Raw genomic sequence first — 6,418 nt, forward strand, 5'->3', positions numbered from 1 at the left:
TTAAGAGACAAAATATGCCAAAACATACAAAAAATAGACAATCTAAATATATATCTATCTATATATAATATATATATATTAAAGAAATTGAATCAGCAATCAATAACCTTCCAAAACAGAAAGCATTGGTCTCACTGATAAACACTGTCAAACATTTAAGGACAACATTAAACCAATTCTGTACAATCACTATAGAAACAGAAGGCATGCTTCCTAATTCATTACATGAGACAATATCATGCTAATAACCAAAATAAAAAGCATTACCAAAACTATAGATCAGCATCTCTCATAAACATAAATGTAAAAATCTTTTAAAATAATTTCAAATTGAATCCAAAATATAAAAAAGAGTTACATGTATGACCAACAAGAATTTAATCAGATGCACAACTGAAAATTAATCAATGTAATGCATCATATTAACAGACTAAAGAGAAATTGCAAAATGACATCAGTAGATACTGAAAGCATCTAACAAGACCCAATGCCTATTTATGACATATTTTGAAAAACTATTCATTTTTAACTTCATGGGTAAATATTAGGGAGTGAAATTGTTGACTCATATGGAAGAAACCAAAATGTTCTTCAGGAAGTGAATGGAAAAATAAATGGCGGTACCTTCATATAGACAATGGAAATGAACTATCACTCCACGAAAATACAAGGAGGAAATTTAAATGCATACTAGTAAGTGAAAGGAGACAATCTGAAAAGACTGTCTATTATACAATAATTGTACTAAATCTTGGAAAAACTATGAAGAAAGTAAAAAAATCAGTGGTTGCCAAGGATCCAGAAAGAGAGAGATAGAAGTGAAGAGGTGGAGCATATTTTTTAGGCAGTAAAATTATTCTGCATGTTACTATCATGTTTGAATGCATGTCAGTATGCATTCATTCAAATCTATAGATTGCACAATTCCACGAGTACACTGTTATGCAAACTGTGGACTGTGAGAGAAAATGACATGTTAATATAGGTTCATAACTATAGCAAATGTACCACTCTGGTGAGAGACATTGGCAATGGGAGAGGTTATGTATATTTAGGGGCCTTGGAAGTCTCGTACTTTCCTCTTAATTTTACTTTAAGCTAAAATTGCTCTTTAAAATAAAATCAGTTTATTAAAAACACAAGCACAAGTGTGATGGCACATGCCTGTAATTCCAGCATAAGGCATGACGATTGTTGCAAGTTTGAGAGCAGCCTAGGCTACAAAGTGAGTTTAAGTCCAGCCTGAACTACATAGAGAAAGCTTGTGTGAAAAAGATCAGGGGAAAAGAGACAGAGAGAGAGAGAGACACACACACAGAGAGAGAGAGAGAGAGAGAGAGAGAGAGAGAGAGAGAGAGAGAGAGAGAGAGAGAGAGAGACAGAGACAGAGAGATGCAAAGAGCAGAAAATTATGCAATATATTATTTTTTGTTTTAAAAAGCAAAGGAAAAGATGACTCCTAATGCAGTTCATTGTCCCATAGTGGACCTACAGTTTGAATTTGTGTTGAAACTTAATCCTTCATGCAACAGTTTAAGAGGGATGGCATTTGGGGATGAAGTAATAAGGGCTTTGCCCTCATGAATGGATTCCTGCATTACAAAAAGCTTTGAGAAAGCTAACGTGGTTCTTTTAGCTCTTCCACTCTCCTGCCATGTGGCATGGAGTCCAGCATTCCTCTGCAGAGCATATAGCAACAAGATGCCATCTTGGAAGGAGAGGGCAGCCCTTATCAGACTGCAGCCCAGCTAGTGCCTTGATCTGAAACCCCCAGCAACTAGAACCATGAGAAATGCTCTTCTACGCACAGCACCTGTCTGTGGTATTTTGTATAGCAACACAAACTTAGACATTATTCAATGATCAAATAAATCCCAGCACACCTGTATTTAGAGATACTACATTATGACATGAGCATTTATCTGAGACAACAGTTAATTATTTCACCAAGAAAAGAGCTTTCTTCTATTGACCTCCTCTCATTCCATCAATATTGGCTTTTTTTACATTCTACTTTCTAACCTCCTCCCTTCCTTCAGTACTCAATATTTTTCTAACTCTCTTGCTCTTTCTTTGCAACCTGCCCCTAGTACCCACAGGCATCCTTAAGTCATGCAAGCCATATTCAGAACCAGGAGCAAAGATTCTCATCTTGTAAATCCCATTTGATAAAAACACAAACAAATTCTGATTTTAACATTTTATATTTAGTATATTCATATCAAATCTCTAAACAACTCTACAGCCATAAGATATTTTTATCTTAAAAACCAAAATCTCAAAGATCTTTCGTTCAATACCAACACTTTTTAATTCACCATTTGATATTCACAGCACTCTGATATTTCCATTACTTACCACTCACACTAGCTGTAAACCTATTCCACAAACCAAAACCTTAGTGAAAGCCGTTATTCGCATGTTTTGCTTAGCTCTTTGCTGAACAGAATTTTGTTTACAAAATTGGTAATGTAATTAACTTTAAAAGACAAGTTTTACAGATGAAATAGACCGAAGCTTCAAATAACCAAAGCAATCCATTATCACTTACTAAAACCTGCCAGTACATCTAGGGATTAAAATGAGGCATAGATAATATTCATACCCAAACACAACTTTTCTTAGCCAAAGTCAATAAGTTACCTAAAACAGTATTCACTCATCTCTATCTTACGCAGTACAAGTTTTAATTCACTACAGGATTGTGCAGTTTCTATTGAAATTTAATTTCTACAGGATTGTGCAGTTTCTATTGAAATTAATTTGGAAGACTGTCAAATACAGTGGCTGATATTATAGGTTTGAGACTCAAATTTATTAGCAGTATAAGAAATACATTCATGCAAAATGAAAATGATTTTAATCTCCATAAGATTGTTGCAAAGATTACGTGAAGAATACATTACATTACTAGCACAGAATTAGTGTGTACTAGAATTTTAAAATTAGCTATTGATGTTGTTATTATTTTTCACCATCCAAACTGATGATTATGCTCGCATCACTGGTGATATGCAAAAGCTAAAAAGCGTAGTTTGTTGCAACTCATCTCTGTCATAAGCACATATTGTCATGACCATTTGTAAGTACCTATCTCACTATAGATTACTTTCAGATTGGTACCTAATTCTGTGTGCTCACCTGAATAACAGACTGCCACAATAGCCATGCAAAAAGATGAAGTTTCCCATCTCTCAAAAATTTTCTTTTAAAAAAACCAAATTTGTAATACACAATTAACTGGGAAAAAATAGTGATCATCTTTGATGTGTCTTTAAACCTTATTCCTTCCTGTCTAAAGGACATTAGACTCAGATTTCACAAATGTTTAAATGTAAGAATAAAAAATAGCAATAAGGGCAAAAGAAAGCAAAAAGGCAAAACTTATCCCAAAAACGAATAAAAGTAAGAGAATGAGAACAAAGAGTAAATCAATTTAGAATGTCAAAACTGAGAAATAAAAGGAAAAGCAGTTCTGCTGAATATAATCCAGACCCGTAAGTGTATTATAGGAAGAAGGAAAAAAGATAAGTCCTTCAATCAAGCTCAAATCATGCTCTAGCCCTGGCCAGACCCTTATGGTCGGTTGATGTGTTTACAAGAAATGCACAAGTCTGCGTTAGTTCCTAATTAGGTTAGGATGGCTGCCAAAGAAAGTAGTAGGGTTTTTAAATGTAAGGTTATGGTTACAAATGGATATCAAAGCCTTGACACTTAAGTGGCCATGACAATAGCTGCCAACTGAAGCTACATAATTGGTCCCCCAAGGTTGAAACAGCAACTCGTGTTACATTCTCTTGAGGGCCTTCTCTTAAGGAAACACAGAATCTAGAAAATGATACAATCTCAACTCCTTAAATTTGTTGATACTTTTAACTTGAGTTGGAATGAAGGCAAAAAGTAACTGATTTTAAAAGAATTGTGGATTTTATTATGCTGTTTACTTCTAGCACTCACCTGCTAGAATTGTATCCTTCCACAGCAGTATCTTTGCAAAACTCAAGACAACTCAGAAAGAAAAATAATCAACCGCTTTTATATAAATAATGTCACTTTTTGTCCCACAAAAGCCATTCTAAAAAATCAAATAATTGACTCAGTTCTCCAAATCAAAGTAAATTGTTTCAGTTTAATATGCTCTTATTACTGGGCAAATAAATAACAAGGATAGACCATTTGGAATCATCATCAGTGGCATGGTCCCCAGTGAATGGTGCAGATGGAATTCTTGCAGATCACAAATCTAAAACCAATATGTCTTGTCATCCAACAAAATGTCATCAAAAGGCTCAAAGCATCCACTTTATACCACACTGCCAAGGAAAAACAGAAAAGTTCAAAGGGTCTGGAGAGCAGAGAAATCCTCTTGAACCACTCTTGCCAATTAGCACATTTATTTTATGTGAAATATCATTTTTCTACCATTTGTTTTCCCTAGCTCAGTGTTTTGCCTTTAATGAGCCCTAAGAATATTTATTGAAAATGGCATTTATTATTAATGAAAATTCCTTCTTTCCTCCTGCAGAATTCAATACTGGACCAAAAGTAGCAAGTAACATTATTCCCCACTCCAGGGGATTAATATTCCCTGGATATAAAATAATTATACCAGAAAGATTATTGGAGAATTGCATTGGTTTTAGGTAAGTACCTTGTCAACAATGTAAAAACATTATGTTCATTCTAAAGAACACATCGACTTAAATGTTATGGAGATCTGACCCACCAGAGCAAAAGAGATTTCTTTAAAATCAATTTTACAGTTCTCAGGAAAAGATAAGGAAAACTATGTGATACTAGAGCTGAAGAAAGCAACTTAAGATCTCACTGGAGCCTCAAATAGTGGGTATTTGCACCCAAGGGACATATCAGATATGTCTAAGGACATTTTCAGCTGTCACAACTTGGAGAAGAGGTGCCACAGGGTACCCAGAGAGTAGGACTGAGAAAGCTGGTGCACAGCACAGCAGTACCATCACCGCCGTTCAGTCCCCACAACTCACTTTGCTCAAAATGTCAATAACTAAGAAAACAACATTCTCGAGACATCATTAGAACCACTCAGGGGCTGTTCTTATGCAGTGTGTGGAAAGCTAATGGCTTTCCCTTTATGTTTGTCAGTGGCAGCCTCCAAATCTTCAAAGCAGTTTCTTAACACCAACAACAAAAGCATGAGCAGTTTCTTTATGTAGTGTGTCAACCTGAGCATTGTACCTACAGGTTTATCCTGCCAGTAGTCTAATGGGGGAAACTGCTGATTGCCACCAATTTATAGTCCCACAAACAGAGGCATAGATAGGTTGTGACCCACCTAGTTCACATAATCACAAGAGTGGGATGGAAACCCAGCTTTCTGAAACCTCAGAAGTAAACAATCTATACTGTCCCCCTCCAGATTAGCAACATAAATAGAAACCTAAGGATATACTTAAAAGAGAAAAGGGAAAGATAAGGTTATTTTCTTTAAATAATCTTAAGATTATTTTCTTTAAATTTCACTTTGTTGGGCTTGACACCCCGGAGCCAGTGCTCAGTCCTCAGAAAGAGCTCACTTTCTTTTGAAACACATGCAGTGACTAATCATATAAGGTGAATTAGCCCAACATCCACTTGTGTAGTTCTCAAAATATCTCTAGTTTTACTTAATGGCTTAAAAATGTACTTCTAAACTAATTCAGAAGTGACTTAGGGAGGGGAAGAAAGGAATCAAGCTATATCATGTACAGATATAAATTCCCTACAATGAATAGGATCATTATCTATACCTAAATTGTTCCAATAAACCTAAATAAACTAAAATAAAATATACTAATATTTTCAATGGAATCCTAAAGCAAGATATGTGGCCTGGCTGACGCTGAGTGGGAGGGGAGAGGCAGGCTAACACTCCCCTAATTGTTTCGGTTTGTGTGAGAGACCTGATTAGAACTGCTCTAAACTAGCTCTGGCATTGTACCCCAGCTTAGGCTAAACATGACAGTAGAGTGGAACCCTCAAGCCAATAGCAAACTGCACACGCACACACAACTGTAATTTGAAATGGAAACAGAGATAATTGTTGCCATCTGTGATGGAGTGCAGTACTCTTAGTCATGGAGGTGGCAGAATTGAGGGCGCGTGGAAGCACACATGAATTATGTGAAAAGAAAAAGGTCAAAGGGAAGGAGATCTAAAGAAGGTGGGAGACAGGAGGAAGGGAAGGAAAAGGAGATGAAAGAGGAAGAGATGTGTTACATACAGGCACCAACTCCACACAAGGAATGTAAATATAATGTACTGCAAACGTGTTGTGATAAAAAAAAAAATTTAAAGCAAGAAAAATGAAGGAAAATATTCTTCATAAAAGGGCAATAAGTGATGGCTCCAACCTAGCTGGCAAATGAGAAAATCCAAATGAGATAAAAGAGTAAACAGGATC

This window comes from Cavia porcellus, unplaced genomic scaffold (genome assembly GCF_034190915.1).
Source record: "Cavia porcellus strain 051 isolate PalLab524CR breed Dunkin Hartley unplaced genomic scaffold, mCavPor4.1 scaffold_8, whole genome shotgun sequence".
In the NCBI taxonomy this organism is placed as follows: domain Eukaryota; kingdom Metazoa; phylum Chordata; class Mammalia; order Rodentia; family Caviidae; genus Cavia; species Cavia porcellus.